At 45.3% G+C, this 25,268-nt stretch overlaps 1 pseudogene; it reads left to right on the top strand.

The window, feature by feature from the left end:
* Nucleotides 1-15,027, top strand: part of LOC139765028 (protein turtle homolog A-like) — a 115,088-nt pseudogene extending 100,061 nt beyond the window's left edge.
* The last annotated feature ends 10,241 nt before the right edge of the window (nt 15,028-25,268 follow it).

The following is a 25,268-nucleotide window of genomic DNA, read 5'->3' as shown; positions in this document are numbered from 1 at the left end:
TAACTCTCCATGTATAATTCCCCTATACCCTCAAAGACTTATCATCATATACCAGTTGCAGTCTTAGAACCCTTTCTGACTCTACATTTCGTAAAAGTTAACTCTTCATATGCACCTCCACGTCGCAATTGAAGCTCTAAGACTCTCTCTAACTGTACATAAAATGTAACGTTAATTCCCCCCGAATATCAGCATTCTCTCTCTCTCTCTCTCTCTCTCTCTCTCTCTCTCTCTCTCTCTCTCTCTCTCTCTCTCTCTCTCTCTCTCTCTCTCTCTCTCTCTCTCTTTCTCTGACTTTACCTGTAACAAAGACATTTCTTGAATATCATGTTTTCCATTCGTAGCTCTACAGCCCTTTCTAGCTCTAGTTGTAGTGCTAAGTTTACTACCATAACTCTACCTCCGCCCCATTTGTAGCTCTAAGACTCTCTTTAACTCAAATGATGACGCTAACTCTCCCTACAACCTTAACTCTACCTCCGCGTTAGTTGTAGGTCTACGACCCTCTATGACTCTATAACTCTCCCTACAACCTTAACTCTACGTTCGCGTTAGTTGTAGGTCTACGACCCTCTATGACTCTATAACTCTCCTTACAACCTTAACTCTACTTTCCACCCCAGATGTAGCCTCAAAGACCTCCTTCATGGCTCACGTCGTGCCATCACCTTCTATCCACAACCTTAACTCTATCTCCATCCCACTTGTAGTCGTGCACCTACACCCCTCTACCTCCGCTTTAACTGTAGCCTCTAAGACCTCTCTATGGCTCTAAGTCAAGCTTCTAATCCCGCCTTGGCTTCCTCCACAACCAGCAAGTCCCAGTGGTCGGACTTGCGATACTCCCCCGTCAGTGACTTGGACTATGGCACGTTACTCTGCTGGGCCACGAACGCCGTGGGCACCCAGCGCACGCCCTGCACGTTCACCGTCTTCCCAGCGGGCAAGCCGGACGTCGTCAGCTCCTGCATCGCTTTCAATGAGACCGGAGGAGAGCGTGTCGGTGTCGTGCGAGCCGGGGTACAGCGGAGGCGTGGACCAAAGCTTCTTGGTGGAAGCGTGGGACGATGGCGAAGTGAGGGCCACAGACACCAGCGAGACGCCCATGATGCAGGTACCTGATACACGCCCTTTGGTCCCCACGTCTCATACACGTCTAGGCACCTCATATGGTATCCAGGTAACTCATATATACACACGCCCTTGTTTCTGACGTCTTATACACGGGTCGACATGCCTTATTTTTCATTTAGGTAACCTCATATTGACACCTTTGCTTCATATACCTCATACACACCCTTGGCCCAGGTACCTGATATCTTTACTTCATCCAGTTAATTCATACACACCCATCCCGCGTATACCTCATACATACCCTTGATTCAGGTACCACATACACGTCCTTGTTGTAGGTACAGGTACCTCATACACGTCCTTGTTGTAGGTACCTCATACACGTCCTTGTTGTAGGTACCTCATACACGTCCTTGTTGTAGGTACCTCATACACGTCCTTGTTGTAGGTACAGGTACCTTTTACACGTCCTTGTTGTAGGTACCTTTTACACGTCCTTGTCGTAGGTACAGGTACCTCATACACGTCCTTGTTGTAGGTACAGGTACCTCATACACGTCCTTGTTGTAGGTACCTCATACACGTCCTTGTTGTAGGTACCTCATACACGTCCTTGTTGTAGGTACCTCATACACGTCCTTGTTGTAGGTACCTCATACACGTCCTTGTTGTAGGTACAGGTACCTCATACACGTCCTTGTTGTAGGTACAGGTACCTCATACACGTCCTTGTTGTAGGTACAGGTACCTCATACACGTCCTTGTTGTAGTTACAGGTACCTCATACACGTCCTTGTTGTAGTTACAGGTACCTCATACACGTCCTTGTTGTACGTACAGGAACCTCATAAAAGGATGAGTTTGCTAGTCTTGAGAACATATGTCGTTCCCTCTAGACCCAACCACGGTAGAGATAAACCATAGATAAGAGTCTTAAGATCATCTCTAACAATTGGAGAAGTTGCTGAAGATCCTTCGTCTAATGGTTAGAATTTTACCCTGACGACCTCAATGGACCCTTACTGCCTGTCGATAGACCTCAGACACTAACCAACCAGCGTAGAAGTCAAGCCTTTTAGCTCTGACGTCAGCAGAAGTGGAGGTCAACAGGTTCAAATATATCGATTTTAATAAATAAAGGTCCTTACTTCCCTCCTCCATACGGACTATCTTTATCATTCTCTCCAGTTGCTGAGTGTGTGTGTGTGTGTGTGTGTGTGTCTGTGTGTGTGTGTGTGTGTGTGTGTGTCCTTTTTTCCTCATAAGAGCGAAAGATTTGGGAAAACTTTATCTTATGAATGATCAACCAAAACACATCCCGTACAGTCCTGCGAGTTTGATGTCAATTTGAACTGATGCATATTGGTTAGTTCACAACAAACCACGTAAACAGTTGAAACAGAACGATCTTCTATTGTTCTGCATTTTATGATTAATCATTTAATGCTACTGTAGGCTATGATTACTACAGTTGTACGGTCCGTCACTAATTATGCCGTTCATTGAAGCGAAAACTGGTTATATATATATATATATATATATATATATATATATATATATATATATATATATATATATATATATATATATATATCCCTGGGGATAGGGGAGAAAGAATACTTCCCACGTATTCCCTGCGTGTCGTAGAAGGCGACTAAAAGGGGAGGGAGCGGGGGGCTGGAAATCCTCCCCTCTCGTTTTTTTTTTTTTTTAAATTTTCTAAAAGAAGGAACAGAGAAGGGGGCCAGGTGAGGGTAGTCCCTCAAAGGCCCAGTCCTCTGTTCTTAACGCTACCTCGCTAATGCGGGAAATGGCGAATAATTTGAAAGAAAAAAAGAATATATATATATATATATATATATATATATATATATATATATATATATATATATATATATATATATATATATATATATATATACCCTAGCCTAAGCCAGGTACCCACTGTATCGACTAACCCCTTGGGAGGATGAACATCTGGGTTTACTGTGGACCGACTCCCGCAACCAGGATTGGAAGCTATATAGCTCTCGACTCCACACTGTCCCTCTCGTGCGTCATGGTCAGGAGCGCAAACCGCTACACTACGGAGGTACACAGTACACAACTGTACTCCCATCACAGTACAGTGCTGGCTTCTGTGTGCTCATCATTCAAATCCAAGCGCCCCTTATCCTTCTCCTTTCAGCAAACCTTATACTTTCAGTAAACCTTATCCTTTCAGCAAACCTTATCCTTTCAGTAAACCTTATCCTTTCAGTAAACTGATTTCAGCCCGTCTGTGGTCTGGTGCCCCAGCTCACACAATGCGAATGGATATACCACTGGCCTCATTTAAGACCCCTGGACCCACAAGACCTCGACGGTAAAGGCAAACACCTCGTATAAACATGACCAAAAAAAAGAAGAGAAAACCCCCACCTCGGGTTACCATTATCTTCAGTATGGCCAGTAAGTCACAGAGCCACAACTGGAGGGTATGATGAGTCCCTCCACACCCCTCCTCTCCACCTCCTTCCCTCCCCTCCATCTCCTTCCCTTCCCTCCCACCCCAGACATAACCGCTGACGACAAGGTCTGTCTACAGAATATGCAAATACCCACACTGCCTCCGGATATGAAGGAAAGACCCAGATTACGGCTGAACGAGATAATCAGCCATGTTACAATAGGTCAGGCCTTTGATCAACCTACATTCGCATCAGATTAAACGAGTTAAAGCCAGTTTACATTAGTATCCCCTGCTGGTTCACGGCGCCTGCACATCACTGTATACTCCCTTGTGTAAACTTATCATTACCTGCCTAATACATACGTTTTGGTGTACATTACATAGCAAGAATATTACTTCTTTTTTCTTGTGATTACATTGAATGTAATCTGCCGGGCACCTTAGTGAAAATAGAATCGTCACACAACAGGTAAACAAACTATTGGTAGAATAAATATTTACAAATTGTTTCTGAAATTCTCTTTTACATATTCATGACATTCGACATGAAACTGGAAACACATTTAGTGTCAAATTATGAAGGCTGATTATTCTTAATGGACTGAGTTTACATTTCCCTGCTGCTGAAAGTAGCGCATCCAAGCTTTTTAAAAAGGTCCTTGGTAATACCAGGACTCATATATATATATATATATATATATATATATATATATATATATATATATATATATATATATATATATATATATATGAAGTCTGTTGGGGATGAGAGAGCTTGGGAAGTGAGTCAGTTGTTGTTCGCTGATGATACAGCGCTGGTGGCTGATTCATGTGAGAAACTGCAGAAGCTGGTGACTGAGTTTGGTAAAGTGTGTGGAAGAAGAAAGTTAAGAGTAAATGTGAATAAGAGCAAGGTTATTAGGTACAGTAGGGTTGAGGGTCAAGTCAATTGGGAGGTGAGTTTGAATGGAGAAAAACTGGAGGAAGTGAAGTGTTTTAGATATCTGGGAGTGGATCCGGCAGCGGATGGAACCACGGAAGTGGAAGTGGATCATAGGGTGGGGGAGGGGGCGAAAATTCTGGGGGCCTTGAAGAATGTGTGGAAGTCGAGAACATTATCTCGGAAAGCAAAAATGGGTATGTTTGAAGGAATAGTGGTTCCAACAATGTTGTATGGTTGCGAGGCGTGGGCTATGGATAGAGTTGTGCGCAGGAGGATGGATGTGCTGGAAATGAGATGTTTGAGGACAATGTGTGGTGTGAGGTGGTTTGATCGAGTGAGTAACGTAAGGGTAAGAGAGATGTGTGGAAATAAAAAGAGCGTGGTTGAGAGAGCAGAAGAGGGTGTTTTGAAGTGGTTTGGGCACATGGAGAGAATGAGTGAGGAAAGATTGACCAAGAGGATATATGTGTCGGAGGTGGAGGGAACGAGGAGAAGAGGGAGACCAAATTGGAGGTGGAAAGATGGAGTGAAAAAGATTTTGTGTGATTGGGGCCTGAACATGCAGGAGGGTGAAAGGAGGGCAAGGAATAGAGTGAATTGGAGCGATGTGGTATACCGGGGTTGACGTGCTGTCAGTGGATTGAATCAAGGCATGTGAAGCGTCTGGGGTAAACCATGGAAAGCTGTGTAGGTATGTATATTTGCGTGTGTGGACGTATGTATATACATGTGTATGGGGGGGGTTGGGCCATTTCTTTCGTCTGTTTCCTTGCGCTACCTCGCAAACGCGGGAGACAGCGACAAAGTATAATAAAAAAAAAAAAAAAATATATATATATATATATATATATATATATATATATATAGAACACACACTGCCTTCTAGTGGCAAGGATTCGAACCGTTGCCCCGTGTTTGGACCAATATACTCAAGTGTCTCCTTGCCCTCAGATAACTGGTCTACGCCCTGGCACTCGCTACACCCTCAAGGTCTTCGCCGTCAACGCCATGGGCCGCTCACAGCCCTACGTCTTCACCGCCTTCACCCTTACAGACGTCGCTGAGAGGCGCACAGGTGAGAGTGTATGGTGGTCTGGGAGTGGGTGAGGAAGGTGTAAGTGGACGGAAGTAGAGTAAGGGCAGCATGCATGTATGAATATAATGGGAATATGTACCGTCGGAGGCTTGTGTATGAATAGACGCTGGATGTTATATAATGCTATAACTTCGACTATCTTTAGCTACTGTCACGACTACTACTAAAACTACTACTACTATTACTACTACTACTACTACTACTACTACTTAAAATACTACCTTGTTTCACCTTGTCTCTAACATCTCCAGATGTCTTTAGATTCATCATATTCGTGACCTGGTAATGATTCATCACTAACCCGCTCTCTCTCACTCTCTCTCTTCTACTCCTGGTGCTCCCGGATCTGCTGGTGCTGGAACCCTTGGTGCTCGTGTTGGCACCACTGCTGCTGGTGGTAATTCTTGGTGATCCTGGCACTTGGCACTCCTTGGCAACACTGGATATCTCAATACCCACGTAATCTCCCACTGACACAACACACGCCTCACCTCCTGTGGCTTCTAACCCTCTTTGTAAACCGTATACTTCTGGCTCTGGTGTGTTGCTGCCACTACTACTACCACTACCACTTGTGTTGCTCAGCCCTCGGGGCTGGTCGGCCTGGGGAGCCCCTCAGCCCCATCGTGGGGTCAGTGATAGGGGGCGTGTCAGCAGTGATCCTCCTCCTTGTCATTGCCCTGGTGGTGGCGAAGTGCAAGAGACATCACACCCACGAGGCTCACAGGTGAGTGGACTCCAACATGCCAATGGTGAGGGCCGGGATCTACTCAGGGCTGGGTGCTAGGGAGGGTTGGGGCACTAAGTTTGGGTTGGGTCTCAGTCATGATACCCATACTAAGGGATGGGTCATGGTGAAGGCTGGGTGGAGGGTATTCCATGGTGCTAAGGCTGGGTCTTGGTTATACTGGCCTTCTAAGGGCTAAAATTTGGTTAAACTCCCCTACTAAAGGTTGGGTCTTGGCTATAACATCCCCATAAGGGCTGGGTCTTTACTGTAACAACCCACTAAGGGTTGGGTCTTGGCTATAACACCCCCATAAGGGCTGGATCTTGGCTGTAACAACCCACTAAGGGTTGTTTCTTGGCTACAACACCCTCTTAAGGCTTAGCTCTTGGGTGCTACCAAAAGGGTAATACTTTTTTGAAGGGGACTGAACGTCGTACGACCAAGGAAGGTGTATCAAGATATAATGGAAAAAAAGATGATTTGTGCGAGTAATCGTCTTAATGAGCGAAACCCAAAATATCAGGTAATTTAATGTGGGGAAGTGGTTGTAAATGAAGAAGAAGGTCTTAAAGACAATTAGAGTTGCGATGAGAAGGATATTAATTGGTGGGATCAGAATCAGGATTAAGAAATGTAGAATCTTGAACATATAGTGCTTAAAAATGTGACAAAGGTGTGTTATGCATCTGTATGTTGGTTTATAGTTTTGAAAGTGCACTGGGTATGGCTTTGGGTGTATCAGTATACTGGGTGTAACTGGCTGTAGCAGTGTACTGGGTGTGGCTTTGGATGTAGCAGTGTGTTGAGTGCAAAGATGTAGAAATGTAGTGGGTGAAGGAGAACTGTGTATAACGAATATTGCAAAAGTAGACAGAATATTACATATGAGAGACACAATATTACCGTAAAAACAAACGTAGAAGTGTAGCAACGTATTAGTTACACTACTGGTGTACGAGTTCAGTGGGTATAGCAAAGTAACAGACATTGCATGGACAGAAAAAGACATACATACACTAATCAAGACCGTCTTGTTATGAGGAAAAAATGAATAAAACTAATTATAGCTCGCTGGGTGTTTGTACACCTGACTCTTAAAGGTGGAACGATTATAATGAGAGGAAGAGACGAATCAAGGAAGGCTGTCCCACACCTTCGCTGTTCGGAGGAATTATCATAACGGTCAATCCTCGGGTTCCTGCTTTCTTCACAGAATCTATGGGAAGGTTGAGAAAGATTCAAAATGAGGAGAGTATCAGGGATGGATACACTTATTGATGCAACAGGCAATGTGTAATCATACCATGACTACGAAAAATAAAGTTTGGGTAGAAGAGACTTTGGACTTCTCTCCAGCAGAGATAACCTCCGATATGTGGTCAGCACAGCTGGAGGTACTCCAGCCGGGGTGATATAGTGCTGCTCCTAGGGAAAATCAGCTTAACTGTTGCACAGAGATGACCTCGAACCCCTCCCAAAATACTAGTCCTGGCGTTTTGAAGAAGGCATTAAGTATGGTCATGCCTAGTTTAAGGTAACAGAGATGACATTGAGGTGGTAGGGTCCTATAAGGGAAGAAATACAGGGTGTCCAGTGTGTCGAAAGAGTGGGATGACGATCGGGAACTCCCTCTGGGAGTTTCAGATGCTTCAAGGAAGAGTAAGCAAAGGCTTCGACCCCAGCACGATCATCCTAAGTACAGCCTTTGCTTTGTACATTGAAATCCCCCGCACAGAGAATATCAGTGTGTGCACGTGAAGGGTAGCAATATATCGTGAAACGAGGTTGAATATTCGAAGAATTATACATGTTTAGGGGAACTGGATAGGTTAGAGGGGGATGTGTCATATAGATAAAGAATTAAAGAGATTTAAAGAACTTTGAGCCAAACGGGTTTAATGTTGGAAGACTCAGGATCCAAAGGGATTTTATGTGGATACAAAAGGTAAGTAGTGGTGTTTGTATGATACAGTAAGATCAAAACACCGCGCTTGGAAGGGAAACGATGGTAGATATTAAAGTTAGATATTTGATAGCGTTGAATAGAGGTAGTCTTGACCAGCTGGGTTACGGAGAGATGCAGGTCAGAGAAGGAAGGTAGATGTGTTCATGATGCAGGAGGTTGGACGTCAGACCGAAGATGTTGTAGAAATGGATAGGGAAAAAAAAAGCGTCAGGTCAGGTCTAAAAGGAGTGTAGGAAGACGTGGAATGGGTTCCAGTCGCTTAGTAACAGCCAAAGAGGCACTGGAAACCATCCAGTCCTCCTCGATCGGTGGCGTCGAGCCGACTTGGCGCAGTAAATGAGAGAGAGAGAGAGAGAGAGAGAGAGAGAGAGAGAGAGAGAGAGAGAGAGAGAGAGAGAGAGAGGAGTAGATGATACTGCATATCAAAAGCTTTATTTTGAGGGGTTGTGGCGTAGGGTATAGCCGTATTATCTAATATGTCTGAGGTGTAACGGGTGTTCCCCCTCCATCTGCGGCAGCCTGCGGGAGAGTGGCAGTGCGGGGGATGTGGGCCACAAGTCTTGCGGTAAGCCTGAGGCGCGGCAGGACTCCAGCCTGACGGACACCACGGAAAGTCAAGGACACAGCGGGCCTGACCTCGTCTCCGCCTCGCAAGGTGAGCAGTGTGGTGAGGGAGAGAGAGAGAGAGAGAGAGAGAGAGAGAGAGAGAGAGAGAGAGAGAGAGAGAGACAAACAGACAGACAGACAGACAGAGAGAGGTGCAAGGACACAACCTAGATGGGGAGAGAATTCGAAGAAGAGGATACGAAGGACGGAGGATAAACGGGGGGGGGGATGTGAAGAATGCATTATAAACAATGAGAATATGGAAAGGATGCATGTTAAACGGAGGAGGATCGAATTATGCATGATAAACGAGAACAGAACATTGAGGGATACATGATAAACGAAAACAAGACATTGAGGGATACATGATAAACGAAAACAAGACATTGAGGGATACATGATAAACGAGAACATGGCATCGAAGAGAGTAGTAAACACAGGGAGATACAAGATGAAAGACATGAGGGAACCAGGGGGAAGGGCGTAAGGCCTACAAGGGAGATGACAGAAGGGAGGAATTCAACAGGGATGAAATGTCCAAGTGTAGGACATACGGGTGATATAGGATATCAGGGTAGGATACCAAAAGGACTGGACACAGAGAGTTGGACACATGAGGACATAAGCACACACGATCTAGTAAACTAATTAAAGTATGAAAGCAATGAGAACAAAATGAAAGCATTAAGAACAAAATGAAAGCATTAAGAACAAAAAAAAGGGGAGGGGGAGGTTATTAAAGAGCATGTCTCAGAAAGAATGAGTGACGGAGGGGCAGGATTAAAGCTGTGAGGGAGATATAAGAACGAGGACTTAGCGACAGGTGAGGTGAATCTATTTACCTTCCGCCTAGGAGGTGAGTGTTTAATGAGAGGCAAGTTATGAGCACAGTACATACTATAACTCGTCTAATTAGTTCATACAACGAACCGAATCTTATATTCTTTTTTCAATCAATGCACTGAGGTATACTTTGATATAGCACAAGATACTAATAGATTTGGTAATATAAGAGTACAGAATTCCAGCCCAACACACGTGTGTTATTTAACATATTCATAAATTAATATGCGAGTCTGTCCAGTAATTTAGTTATTCATGAGGCTCGGAAGTCATGAAGTTTAGATTCTGAAGGTCATGAATGTCAGGGACTTATTGTTTTGGTTTGTGGTATCAGAGGCAGGGTGACCAAATGGCTGGGAAAAACGCCAACGTAAATCTTTCTAAGCTTCAGCACGTCCCTTCGCCAGAGTCTGCCGTGATGACGCACTCCCATGATTCCACCACGCCCCTCATAGGCAACGGACGCGTGCTGCTGCAGGCTCAGGGGAAGCCAGAACAGCTGTACCAGCAGAAGCAGCAACAGCAGCAACAGCAGCAGCAACAGCAGCAGCAGCAGCCACAGCAGCAGTACTCGACACATCATTTCAGTGAACAACATCAACAGAAACCCCAGCATGTTGTGATGGTAGACTCCCCTGCAGGAGGCGGTGGGGTCAGGGCAGGGGAGGCTCTGTACTACCAGGAGGGAATCCTGTTAGAAGGAGGTGTAGGAGGAGGAGGAGGAGGTGGTGGCGGAGGAGGAGGTAGCGGAACGCTACCCTACCGGCAACAGAAGCTCAGCTACGACCCTGTTTATGACTACCAACATCACGCTCAACATAAGGTGAGCGCCTCCCTCACCTCACCCTCACCAGTCACGCAGACTCTCTCTCTCTCTCTCTCTCTCTCTCTCTCTCTCTCTCTCTCTCTCTCTCTCTCTCTCTCTCTCCTCCCTTTGTTTGCCTCTCATTTCCTTCCTGTACCACACGATCCTAGGTTTCTACCACCTCACATCTGGTTAGGGGTATATCCCCTCTATTACCACTGCTTAAAAGCATATCCTCTACATTCTCCATTCTTTTACGAGTATGAACTGTCCACTGTCTATCATTCCCACCTACAAAACTGCCAGTCAAACCAAAATTATGCTGCTTCCATTTGCCACTGTATGTATGTATCTCTAATCCTCTTTCGTGGGAGGCAAAAGTGTAGGAGAGTAATACACTGTTTACATACACAACTCCCAGCTGGGGTGGGTGGGGAGAGGCCTTCTGCTTTACTATCCTGCCTCCATCTGCATTGGTGGGTGAGGAGAGGCCTTTTACTTTAGTATCCATCTACAGTGGTAGGTGGGGAGGAGCCCTGTGCTCTACTATCCTATCTCTATCCATAATGGTAGGCTGGAAGGAGCCATCTAGTTTACCATCCTTTCACCATTCATCACTGTCCTCGAGTAGACAGTATCGTCACGGACCATCAGGTCTTCCCCTACCTGGCTTCCCCATTTCTTCCCCATATCTTCCCATTTCTCCCCTCGTACTCCCATACCACAGAGTCACTTTTTTATTTGTAATATCCATTTCAGGATGAGCGCGAGTGGCCGATGGGTGAGGACGTGTGGAGTAGCGCGCCGGGGAGTGGCGTGGGCGTGGGCGTGGGCAAAGACCAGCCCAGCAGCTCACCCTTGTCCCCATACGGAGTGGTGGACCCCCGGCGCCACTCAGCTTATCTACGGCCGCTGGACCAGCTTCCACCCCAGCTTAACCAACTGCCCTCACACCTCACGGAACCCCAGCTGAGCAGGCAGTACGTGCCTCAACCTCACTACCCTACGCCAACCTCAACGCCAAAGCTGTTCCACCCCACTAACGAACACGAAAGCGCTGTGTAGTTGGTCGTGTGTGTGTGTGTATGGTGCAGCGGGGAGAAAGAGGACTTCATGTGATTGGTGTACAGGCTGTGTAGCGGGTGTGTGGGCGGTGTAGCGGGTGTGTGGGCGTTGTAGCAGGTGTGTGGGAGGTGGGTGTGTGTGTCGACTCACCAAGTTACCCACAGTGTCGACGGTTCTCCCACAACATCACTGTCGACTGACGTGGAAGTTAAGCGTTTTATTACCCAGGGAAAAAATATTGTTAAGTGTGGCGCTGTGGTTTGGCTGATGCTGTGCCATGTACACAGAACAAGACGTTTAGTGTTCAACAGTTCGTGTGTGTGTGTGTGTGTGTGTGTGTGTGTGTGTGTGTGTGTGCGTGCGCGCGCTACAGAACGTGATGAACAGAACAGTTCTTTTGTGAACGACGTGTCTCTAGAACAAGTGAGCCGGGACGATAAACAAAAGATAACTTGACTGCTGACAGGAAGAAGGAAATTGTCTATTCACGACAAAAAGTAGAATCGAAGACTATAATCTGCAAAGGTGGGACTAGGAAGGTTCGAACCTGGATCCCCTTGTCAGTGACCGAGTGTCTGCCCCGGCAACCTCGAAGTAAACTGAAGGCTCCTCTCTCATCCTCACCATTGATCAACCATGGCCAACAAAAGCTGTGTTGAAGAATATCAACTTTATTTTTATACTTACAATGTATTATTATTCTTGTCTCATTTTTTTGTCTCCCTTCCTCCAGATCTATATTGTATTTCAGCGAAGACTGCTAGTTCTGTGGCTTATTTCGAAGCATTATATTCCTCGATGAGATCAATTGGTCTCTTTACAGGAGGCGCATCCGTAGCGTTTATGAGTTTATGAAGTCGTATCCTGTAATGTCGATCAGTGTTAGTGATGGCGAATGGAAAAGGATGGACAGCTGAAGTCATGGCCGGGGAAGATGTTGGCCAGTTGTTAGTATGTGTTGGCCAGACTAGATCTTGGTCAGTGGATGGTGCTGGATAGGGAACTGGGTTGGTTCTCGCTCTCATTTTGGCCTGTGGAGGTTAGGAAGCGTTGGCCAGTTGAGGTGATAGCCAGTCGGGGGTGTGGACGTGGTGTTGACATGGAGAAACGTTAGCCATTAAGGATGTTTATCAGCATATACCCAGGAGAAGTGCTGGCCAGGAGAAGTGTTGGCCAGGAGAAGTGCCGGCCAGGAGAAGTGTTGGCCAGGAGAAGTGTTGGCCAGGAGAAGTGCTGGCCAGGAGAAATATTATATAGAGACAGTATTAGCCAGGAGAGATGTTCTGGTCAGGCTTCACACGTTTAATTGACTTATCTACGCCCGAGACTTCTGGTATATTATGAGAAGGTAAAATATGCGAGCTGATTGTTGACACTTTCCCCACGTAATGCCATGTGTATATATATATATATATATATATATATATATATATATATATATATATATATATATATATAACTCATGTCGTAAATGATATCCTCAATCTTTTTCCAAAAATTAGTCCAAATGAAAATATTCCTGACCAAATATCACCAGAATATCTGCATCTGGTAAAGAAACCACAGAACAGAATATTAGAACACTTGAAATGTGGATATTGGCAACTTGCTGGAAGTGGAACTTTCTCATTAAGAAAGAACTGCTCGTGTTGTTCTCTAGCACAACATGCTATACATCTTGTGTTGTTCTCTAGCACAACATGCTATACATCTTGTGTTGTTCTCTAACGCAACATGCTATACATCTTGTGTTGTTCTCTAGCACAACATGCTATACATCTTGTGTTGTTCTCTAGCACATGCTATACATCTTGTGTTGTTCTCTAACGCAACATGCTATACATCTTGTGTTGTTCTCTAGCACAACATGCTATACATCTTGTGTTGTTCTCTGGCACAACATGCTATACATCTTGTGTTGTTCTCTAGCACAACATGCTATACATCTTGTGTTGTTCTCTAACGCAACATGCTATACATCTTGTGTTGTTCTCTAGCACAACATGCTATACATCTTGTGTTGTTCTCTAACGCAACATGCTATACATCTTGTGTTGTTCTCTAACGCAACATGCTATACATCTTGTGTTGTTCTCTAGCACAACATGCTATACATCTTGTGTTGTTCTCTAGCACAACATGCTATACATCATGTGTTGTTCTCTAGCACAACATGCTATACATCATGTGTTGTTCTCTAGCACAACATGCTATATATCTTGTGCTGTTCTCTAGCACAACATGCTATACATCTTGTGTTGTTCTCTAGCACAACATGCTATACATCTTGTGTTGTTCTCTAGCACAACATGCTATATATCTTGTGCTGTTCTCTACGACCCTTGATCAGGACGGTACGACCCTTACCACGACGGTACCACCCTTATCAAGACGGTACGACGGCCCTTGAGTACGATGGTACGACGACCCTTGACCACGACTATACGACCCTTTAACACGACGGTACGACCCTTGAGCACGACGGTACGACCCTTGAGCACGACGGTACGACCCGTATTTACGATACCACAGCTTTCGAGGTGACTCCTAAAGGTCGTGTCAAAGGTCACAATATTATACCTAAGGATCGCATCATCGCGCCCAAGGGTCGTACCCAAAGGGGTCGTACCGCCGAACTTGAAAGGTCGTATGTATCGTCGTACTTAAAAGGTCGTACCGTCGAACTTAAAAGGTCGTACCAACTTACTTAAAAGGTCGTACCGTCGTACTTAAAAGGTCGTACCGTCGTCCTAAAAGGTCGCACCGTCGTACTTAAAAGATCGTACCGTCGTACTTTCGGGTCGTTCAAGCTACCACATCCACCCGCTGGCTGCACCGCCAACACCCTACCCCTGGTCAACATGAGAGCTGGGAGCGAGGTAGGAAAAAAAAAAATAATGGAATCTTAGAGTTTAGCTCTGAACATAAAACAATGTTAACCCCCACGTCTCTCTCTCTCTCTCTCTCTCTCTCTCTCTCTCTCTCTCTCTCTCTCTCTCTCTCTCTCTCTCTATGTATCTATCTATATATCCATCTCTCTCTCTCTCTCTCTCTCTCTCTCTCTCTCTCTCTCTCTCTCTCTCTCTCTATATATATATATATATATATATATATATATATATATATATATATATATATATGTATGTATATTATTCATATTTATCTATCTATCTACCTATCTATCAGTCTATGTATCTATCCCTCCCCCTCCCATTGAGAGATATTAACGGCATTGTATGTCATCATCTTCATCAATCTTCCTCATCGCTGGGTCATCTTTCATATGTTGTGTTTCCTCATCTTATGTAACAGCTCTCAGATAATCATCTTTGTATAAGAAAATTATGGAGAAAGAAAATGTATGAAAAACAATTATGTAATTTTCTGTACGATAATGTCGGTCGTCTGTAACAGTACTAAGTCTTGGATAATAAACTTTATATGAGGCAGATTGTATCAATCATCACCTCTCATACCTTCCTCATACTTCCCTCATATCCTCCTCATACTTCCCTCATACCCTCCTCGCACTTCCTTCATACCCTCCTCATACTTCCCTCGTATCCTCCTCATACCTCCATCATTCCCTCCTCATACTTCCCTCATACCCTCCTCATACCTCCCTCGTACCCTCCTCATACCTCCCTCATACCCTCCTCATGCTTGCTTATACACAAGTTATGCTATATAGAATACAACCCAGGGCAGTGAGCACCATCAGTATATGTTCATATCTTATATCTTTATATCAAGAAATCGTATAGGACATCGCTCACTAAGCAGTACACGTCGTTCCTTCTTAACTCGCTATTTCTCTTTTATCAGCTTTCTGAAAGAGAATATAGCAACACAAACAGTAAACTACTACAAGAAACTTCTAAGTTCAAGCGTGGGTCCGCCCCGGTTCGAATCCTAGACGCGGCAGTTTGTCCTCAGTAAACCCAGTTGTTCATCCTACCCTTGGATCTGGTCCATTTACTCCCGTTTTTTCTTCATGCAAGACCACTGTCCTGATTTGGTCCGTTTTTTCTTTTCTTTATAAAAGAAAAAGACATTGGTTCTTCATCACACTGAACCCATCATATATCATCTATCCTAATATGGACATTAGTTCAGTCCGTTCCAGGGGAACAGCCCGTTTTGGGGGAATGGCCCGTTCCAGGGGACCACCCTGTTTTGGGGGATTGGCCCGTTCCAGGGGACCACCCTGTTTTGGGGATTGGCCCGTTCCAGGGGACCAGCCTGTTTTGGGGGATTGACCCCTTCCAGGGGACCAGCCTGTTTTGGGGGATTGGCCCGTTCCAGGGGACCAGCCTGTTTGGGGCGCATCAGCCCGTTCACAGAGGTCATCCCATTCCAGGGAACCAGCCTGTTTTGAGGGGGATCGTCCCGTTCCAGGAGACCATCCCGTTCCAGGGGACCATCCATTTCTTCACGATGGAGGTAAATGGTGAGTGAGCAGGCAGTGAGACTGACCCCAGCTGGCGATGCATGCGCCGTGAGCTCATCAACTCAGGTCCGCTGGTACACAAGATCAACATTAGTAGCGCCCAGACCGTGAGGGACGGAGCACACACAATAGTTAACTCCGAGGAACTGAATGTTGTATACTGAATCGTGTCTAGATTGTCGTGTGCCTGTGTGTGCATTGATACGCTTGCGTGTGTGTCCCTTGCTTGAATCTGGGAGGTCGTGCGTGTTCGAGTGTTCTTGTACCTGTGTGCATGTGAATGAACCTATCTATAAATGACTTCTTGTGTAAACGTATCTGTATATAGTCATATGCTTATTGACTGTATCTACATGCTTGTGATGTACATACGTAGGTGTTTATGTGTCTGCTTGCGCATATGTTTATACCAGTGTGTATAGAAAAAAAATGTATATAGATAGATGGATAGAAAGATAGATAGACAGATAGATAGATAGGTAGGTAGATTGATAAACAGATAGATATAGATGTAGACATAGATATAGGTGTGCTTGGACAATCCGTAGCTATTATAAGAGTGAGGAGGGGTAGAGAGAGAGAGAGAGAGAGAGAGAGAGAGAGAGAGAGAGAGAGAGAGAGAGAGAGAGAGAGGATTTCACATTCTTCTATGAGTTCCTGAAATAGTGTGTGACGAGGGGCAAGCTCGGTTACAACACTAATATCACATCGGGGCGGGAGAGTCAGACGTAATGGACCAGAAACCCAATTATAACTCCGGTGTCTTGGTCCAGGAGAGGCGGGCCAGGCTACCATAACCCCCTTCCCCTTCCCCATTCCCTCCTGTACCTCGCTGGGTTGGGAGGTGTATTGAAAGCTTTACACAACCCCAGGCTTATACAACCCCAGGCTTTACATAACCCCAGGCTTATACAACCCCAGGCTTTACATAACCCCAGGCTTATACAACCCCAGGCTTTACATAACCCCAGGCTTTACATAACCCCAGGCTTATCCAACCCCCCCAGGCTTTACATAACCCCAGGCTTTACTTAACCCCAGGCTTTACATAACCCCAGGCTTTACTTAACCCCAGGCTTTACTTAACCCCAGGCTTTACTTAACCCCAGGCTTTACTTAACCCCAGGCTTTACTTAACCCCAGGCTTTACATAACCCCAGGTTTTACATAACCCCAGGCTTTGTATAACCCCAGGCTTTACTTAACCCCAGGCTTTGTATAACCCCAGGCTTTACTTAACCCCAGGCTTTACATAACCCCAGGCTTTACTTAACCCCAAGCTTTACATAACCCCAGGTTTTACATAACCCCAGGCTTTGTATAACCCCAGGCTTTACTTAACCCCAGGCTTTACATAACCCCAGGCTTTACATAACCCCAGGCTTTACTTAACCCCAGGCTTTACTTAACCCCAGGCTTTGTATAACCCCAGGCTTTACTTAACCCCAGGCTTTACATAACCCCAGGCTTTACTTAACCCCAAGCTTTACATAACCCCAGGTTTTACATAACCCCAGGCTTTGTATAACCCCAGGCTTTACTTAACCCCAGGCTTTACATAACCCCAGGCTTTACATAACCCCAGGCTTTGTATAACCCCAGGCTTTACTTAACCCCAGGCTTTACATAACCCCAGGCTTTGTATAACCCCAGGCTTTACATAACCCCAGGCTTTGTATAACCCCAGGCTTTACTTAACCCCAGGTTTTACATAACCCCAGGCTTTACATAACCCCAGGTTTTACATAACCCCAGGCTTTGTATAACCCCAGGCTTTACTTAACCCCAGGCTTTGTATAACCCCAGGCTTTACTTAACCCCAGGCTTTACATAACCCCAGGCTTTACTTAACCCCAAGCTTTACATAACCCCAGGTTTTACATAACCCCAGGCTTTGTATAACCCCAGGCTTTACTTAACCCCAGGCTTTACATAACCCCAGGCTTTACATAACCCCAGACTTTACATAACCCCAGGCTTATCCAACCCCTCCCAAGGCTTTACATAACCCCAGGCTTTACATAACCCCAGGCTTTACATAACCCCAGGCTTTACATAACCCCAGGCTTTACATAACCCCAGGCTTTACATAACCCTAGGCTTTACATAACCCCAGGCTTTACATAACCCCAAGCTTTACATAACCCCAGGCTTTACATAACCCCAGGCTTTACATAACCCCAGGCTTTACATAACCCTAGGCTTTACATAACCCCAGGCTTTACATAACCCCAGGCTTTACATAACCCTAGGCTTTACATAACCCCAGGCTTTACATAACCCCAGGCTTTACATAACCCTAGGCTTTACATAACCCCAGGCTTTACATAACCCTAGGCTTTACATAACCCCAGGCTTTACATAACCCTAAGCTTTACATAACCCCAGGCTTTACATAACCCCAGGCTTTACATAACCCCAGGCTTTACATAACCCCAGGCTTTACATAACCCCAGGCTTTACATAACCCCAGGCTTTACATAACCCCAGGCTTATCCAACCCCTCCCAAGGCTTTACATAACCCCAGGCTTTACACAACCCCAGGCTTTACATAACCCCAGGCTTTACATAACCCCAGGCTTTGTATAACCCCAGGCTTTACTTAACCCCAGGCTTTACATAACCCCAGGCTTTACATAACCCCAGGCTTTGTATAACCCCAGGCTTTACTTAACCCCAGGCTTTGTATAACCCCAGGCTTTACTTAACCCCAGGCTTTACATAACCCCAGGCTTTACATAACCCCAGGCTTTACATAACCCCAGGCTTTACACAACCCTAGACTTACATAACTCCAACCTTACACAACCCCAGTCTTTACATAACCCCAGCAAGGATAAGACTGCGTAAGTGGAATCCCTGACCCCCATTACTGTTGGTTCACACTTGGGTAGAAACTGCTAACTGAGCACAGCTAAAGAAGAGGCACAGGCCTGTAACAATCTCTGTAGAGCGGTCACAAACGGTACAGTTCACTAGCAGGCTCTATAGAGCATCAGCAAAGGGTTCAGGCTAGGGACAGGCCTTGCAGAGCAGTTACAAGAGACACAGACCTGTAACAGGCTCTGTAGAGCGTGTACAAGAGGTACAGGCCAGTAACAAGCTCTATAGAGCGGTCTCAAGTGGTACAGGTCACCAGAAGTCTCTTTAGAGCGGCTACAAGTGGAACAGGCCAGAAGCAGGCTCTATAGAGCGGTCACAAGGGATGCAGGCCAGCAGAAGGCTCCATAGAGCGATCGCAAGAGGTACAAGCATGCAGCAGGCTCTGTAGAGCGCCTACAATGGGTACAACAAGCCAGCAGGAGGCTCTGTAGAGCGTCCCCAAGAGGTAAATATAGATCTATTCACCACAGTCGGTCCGAGAATTATCTGAGAATTTCCAGGCGACTTCTGGTGTCTTTCGAAGTTCCTGCATCAAGCACAGCTGTTACCCTGTGTGTGTGTGTGTGTGTGTGTGTGTGTGTGTGTGCGTGTGTGTGTGTATGCTTATACAAGAGGATTATGCTAGTATTATATTGAAATGTCATTGAATTACTAGGTCTACCTCAGAAAGATGAAAACATTATTTTCTTTTCCCCTTTTCTTTCTTCTTTTCATTCTTACATCCAAACAGAAAGTTAGACAAGTCGCGTTGAACACAAATCCATTAAGGAAGAGTCAAACACATCCTCGACCTAGCCCTTAAAAGTCACGTAAAAAGAAAAGGCCAGCGATGTCTAAGGTGTATTAAGGATGAGGGTCTAGTGGAGTGAGTGTATTGAAGATGTCCTTTGAAATGCATCCAGGAAAAGAATAGTTCACAGGGAGAACTTGTACATTTACTCATTAATGCTGCCGTCTGTTGCTTAATTCACTTATGCTCTTCTCCTCCTCCGTTTCACTGAACTGAGCTCACTATCCCTAATCACTACTCTAACTATATCTATCTACTGCACTAAACTTAGGTTTGAAAACTTACTGACGGCGTAAATTTGTACAATTGCAAGATCCTGGATTTCTGGTGATATTCTCCGACCTTCAAAACTCTCTTGCACATTGATGAGGTTGGCAAAAGACAGTCAGCTTCACTCGTTTACTAAGTTACATAAAACACTTGAAAATCTTTACATATTACATCCAGGTGAATACAATTTCGTCACTTTTGCCACTACGATTAGAAAAAAATTATAATAACTACAAAACACACATGAGCGAAAGTGGGTAGAGATGTTACGTAAGAATCTGAAATTGGAGGATAATTTTGTGGACTTTGTCCACGCCAAATCATATTAGTAATTTGGTTGGTTGGTGACGCCCTCAGCGGTGGAGTCTGCTGGTGTAACCGCCTGACCAACATAAACATAAACACACGGAGAATCGTTCATGACGAGAAAGCCTGAGGTACCGACTCATGTGATCCCCTGTGATCGAAACGTTCCCTTGATGAATACATACCTACAACGAGAGAGAGAGAGAGAGAGAGAGAGAGAGAGAGAGAGAGAGAGAGAGAGAGAGAGAGGAGCCATATCCCCTTCCGTTCATAGAGCATCGTAATCACCAGACGAAGGAATCGAATCACTGACACCGCTAGTGTCTTGTGACTGAGTATCCATCCGCCCCGCCTCCACACAAGACCTTGTGGAGTTCCACTCGTGATCAACAGACAAGCGGAGCCTTCCATCTTACCCTCCAACGCTGTGGAGGAGAATCCTCAACGCCAAGAGATTCGTAACGTTTCGTTATAGATTCAACGCAACGTAAGAATGACGTCCGGACGTCCACTCGCAGAACGGAAAGTTACAGAAACGATCACCAGGGGGGGACAATAGCGTCAATGTCCTCAGGAGGAAGGGCCAAGCGAAGAGGCTCTTCAGTGTTGTTGTTGCATTATTTGATGCCTTCCTGGAAGACCATTGTTGTGGCGTCCTGCCAAACTGGCTCACTTCAACTCCACTCGTGTGCTGTGCCACTTCAACCCTGCACGTGTGCTGTGCCACTTCAATCCTGCACGTGTGCTGTGCCACTTCAATCTGCATATATATATATGGATGGGGTTGTTAGGGAGGTGAATGCAAGAGTCCTGGAAAGAGGGGCAAGTATGAAGTCTGTTGGGGATGAGAGAGCCTGGGAAGTGAGTCAGTTGTTGTTCGCTGATGATACAGCGCTGGTGGCTGATTCATGTGAGAAACTGCAGAAGCTGGTGTCTGAGTTTGGTAAAGTGTGTGGAAGAAGAAAGTTAAGAGTAAATGTGAATAAGAGCAAGGTTATTAGGTACAGTAGGGTTGAGGGTCAAGTCAATTGGGAGGTAAGTTTGAATGGAGAAAAACTGGAGGAAGTGAAGTGTTTTAGATATCTGGGAGTGGATCTGTCAGCGGATGGAACCATGGAAGCGGAAGTGGATCATAGGGTGGGGGAGGGGGCGAAAATTTTGGGAGCCTTGAAAAATGTGTGGAAGTCGAGAACATTATCTCGGAAAGCAAAAATGGGTATGTTTGAAGGAATAGTGGTTCCAACAATGTTGTATGGTTGCGAGGCGTGGGCTATGGATAGAGTTGTGCGCAGGAGGATGGATGTGCTGGAAATGAGATGTTTGAGGACAATGTGTGGTGTGAGGTGGTTTGATCGAGTAAGTAACGTAAGGGTAAGAGAGATGTGTGGAAATAAAAAGAGCGTGGTTGAGAGAGCAGAAGAGGGTGTTTTGAAATGGTTTGGGCACATGGAGAGAATGAGTGAGGAAAGATTGACCAAGAGGATATATGTGTCGGAGGTGGAGGGAACGAGGAGAAGAGGGAGACCAAATTGGAGGTGGAAAGATGGAGTGAAAAAGATTTTGTGTGATCGGGGCCTGAACATGCAGGAGGGTGTAAGGAGGGCAAGGAATAGAGTGAATTGGAGCGATGTGGTATACAGGGGTGGACGTGCTGTCAGTGGAGTGAATCAAGGCATGTGAGGCGTCTGGGGTGGACCATGGAAAGCTGTGTAGGTATGTATACACGTGTGTGGACATGTGTATGTACATGTGTATGGGGGGGGGGGGTTGGGCCATTTCTTTCGTCTGTTTCCTTGCGCTACCTCGCAGACGCGGGAGACAGCGACAAAGTATAAAAAAAAAAAAAATATACATACCTACACAGCTTTCCATGGTTTACCCCAGACGCTTCACATGCCTTGCTTCAATCCACTGACAGCACGTCAACCCCTGTATACCACATGACTCCAATTCACTCTATTTCTTGCCCTCCTTTCACCCTCCTGCATGTTCAGGCCCCGATCACACAAAATCTTTTTCACTCCATCTTTCCACCTCCAATTTGGTCTCCCTCTTCTCCTCGTTCCCTCCACCTCCGACACATATATCCTCTTGGTCAATCTCTCCTCACTCATTCTCTCCATGTGCCCAAACCATTTCAAAACACCCTCTTCTGCTCTCTCAACCACGCTCATTTTATTTCCACACATCTCTCTTACCCTTACGTTACTTACTCGATCAAACCACCTCACACCACACATTGTCCTCAAACATCTCATTTCCAGCACATCCATCCTCCTGCGCACATCTCTATCCATAGCCCACGCCTCGCAACCATACAACATTGTTGGAACCACTATTCCCTCAAACATACCCATTTTTGCTTTCCGAGATAATGTTCTCGACTTCCACACATTTTTCAAGGCTCCCAAAATTTTCGCCCCCTCCCCCACCCTATGATCCACTTCCGCTTCCATGGTTCCATCCGCTGACAGATCCACTCCCAGATATCTAAAACACTTCACTTCCTCCAGTTTTTCTCCATTCAAACTCACCTCCCAATTGACTTGACCCTCACCCCTACTGTACCTAATAACCTTGCTCTTATTCACATTTACTCTCAACTTTCTTCTTCCACACACTTTACCAAACTCAGTCACCAGCTTCTGCAGTTTCTCACATGAATCAGCCACCAGCGCTGTATCATCAGCGAACAACAACTGACTCACTTCCCAAGCTCTCTCATCCCCAACAGACTTCATACTTGCCCCTCTTTCCAGGACTCTTGCATTTACCTCCCTTACAACCCCATCCATAAACAAATTAAACAACGATGGAGACATCACACACCCCTGCCGCAAACCTACATTCACTGAGAACCAATCACTTTCCTCTCTTCCTACACGTACACATGCCTTACATCCTTACATGCCTTACATATATATATATATATATATATAATCATGAACTTGAACGCCGTTTTCCGCGTAGCGCTCACCTCTTGTGTCACTAAAGCATCAGGTATTTCCAGTAATCACCCATCCAAGTTCTAACCAGCCCCAATGTGGCTTAACTTCCCTAATCATATGAGAAACAATGTTTGTAATAGAGTTTATTTGGGGCATCAAATACATCATTCAAATGTAAAGTGATTCTATTTATACACCACAGAAGCACTTATGTAGAATCATGACAAAGATGGATTCAAATAGCATTACGTGTGAGAGTCGGTCATGACCCTTTTTTCCTCCCTTGTCTTGTGAAATTTCATCTCTCTCTCTCTCTCCTCGACCGAAACGTGTGTTAGCCCTAACTTACAGTAAATGGATTACTTTCACTCAAAAGGAAAAAGGAAAAAAAATGGACTGTTCATTGTCGGTGACAGCCCACGGCCTCTCTCAGATCATCCAAGACAAAAAGAACATATTTGTCCTCCGGTCGTCCATGTTGAATCTGATGCTGAAAAAATAAACAGATAGTTTTTAGAATCTTTTTTTTTTTTGTTCACTTTCTTCTCTCTTCGTATCAGATAAATCTACGAAAGTCCAAGGGTTCCTTGCAGACGTAGATAAATCTACGAATGTCTATACGAATGTGTATGGGGTTCCTTACAGACGTAGGCAAAACATACATATAATGATAAATTCCCACCACAAAAACTCATGCCATTCAGACATAATTGATGAGATTACGAAAAAGAATATATATAAGTAATATATCCATCTTATTTTCTCGCTAGACTGAATTAGATTAATTTTACTTAACATCTCAGGACTGACATATGACTTCCTTTACCCAATCGACCGTCAGGAACTTGTCAAACCATTGAAAGATATTCTCAAAAAATGAACGAGTGTGTTTCTGGTGTGTCATCATCGTCTCATAATCCAGGGGACTGTCAATGCCATGAGACCCTCCCAGGGCACAAAGCTGCGTAGTCCAATTATTGAACTTTCGAATGACCTGCCATTATCACGGTCATCTTCACTGACACAATCATTGCTGTTATCATTATCAACAAGGACGTAATATCATCGTTAACGTGCGAGATAAGACTGCAATCATAGGTAGGAGCCCTCTACTTTACTTCGCTCGCTCAGTCTATATAGATTAACTATATATCATTTCTGTCTTCCAATAGATAGCCTTCGTCAAACACAGCTGAGTCTTCTGTTATCTGACGCTCCCATATGTGCTCACATGTGCTCCCATGTCCTCGTAGGTGCTCACGTATAGACTGTAAGGACCGATCTTACGAGGTGATGCTCATGGTCCCTTACACCATCAGTGTTTTACTCCCGCGAATGTCACGCAAACATGGGCAAAGACATTGCGAGGTCCCGGGGAGTCTCAAGTCTCGCGAGTACAGTCAGAGTAACAGTTGAAGGCCACCGTCTGCCAGAGAGAGTGTTGTCCTCTTCTCTCTCTCTCTCTCTCTCTCTCTCTCTCTCTCTCTCTCTCTCTCTCTCTCTCTCTCTCTCTCTCTCTCTCTCTCTCCTTCCCACGACACGACCATCAAAGAGAGCTGTAGGAAAGGCCAGTGACCAAACCAGTGGGAGTTTAAACTCACCTCTCCCTTTCATGTTTGTTTGCGTCGGCTCGTAAGGGAACGAGGGGTTTGCCCGGCTACGCAGCACGCGCTAAATATATCATTCCTGACCACAGGTACGGCCGGAACGGAACAGAACGTCACACACACAGCACGCGAACCCAATAGTTCAACACATATCAAGGATAAGAGTGTTAACACTGCACAGGGCCATCACAGCACACGGCATACGAGCCCAACCATCAAACACTCTTGAGGCATCAAACACCCCACCACCCACACACCACAGCACACAGCAAAAGTAGGATTGCCATAACAACGGTTTAGTTACACCATCTGCTACAGATACCCCCGCCCCCTCACCTCCCCTCCTTCTATCCACCTCCTCTCCCCACTCACTACCTATCACCCCCCCACCCCCCCTCATCTCCAGTCACCTTTAAATCACCCTCACCACGTC

Source organism: Panulirus ornatus, chromosome 52 (genome assembly GCF_036320965.1).
Source record: "Panulirus ornatus isolate Po-2019 chromosome 52, ASM3632096v1, whole genome shotgun sequence".
Taxonomy (NCBI): domain Eukaryota; kingdom Metazoa; phylum Arthropoda; class Malacostraca; order Decapoda; family Palinuridae; genus Panulirus; species Panulirus ornatus.
The sequence above is the reverse complement of the archived record's forward strand: the minus strand, read 5'-3'. Positions and strand labels throughout refer to the sequence as shown.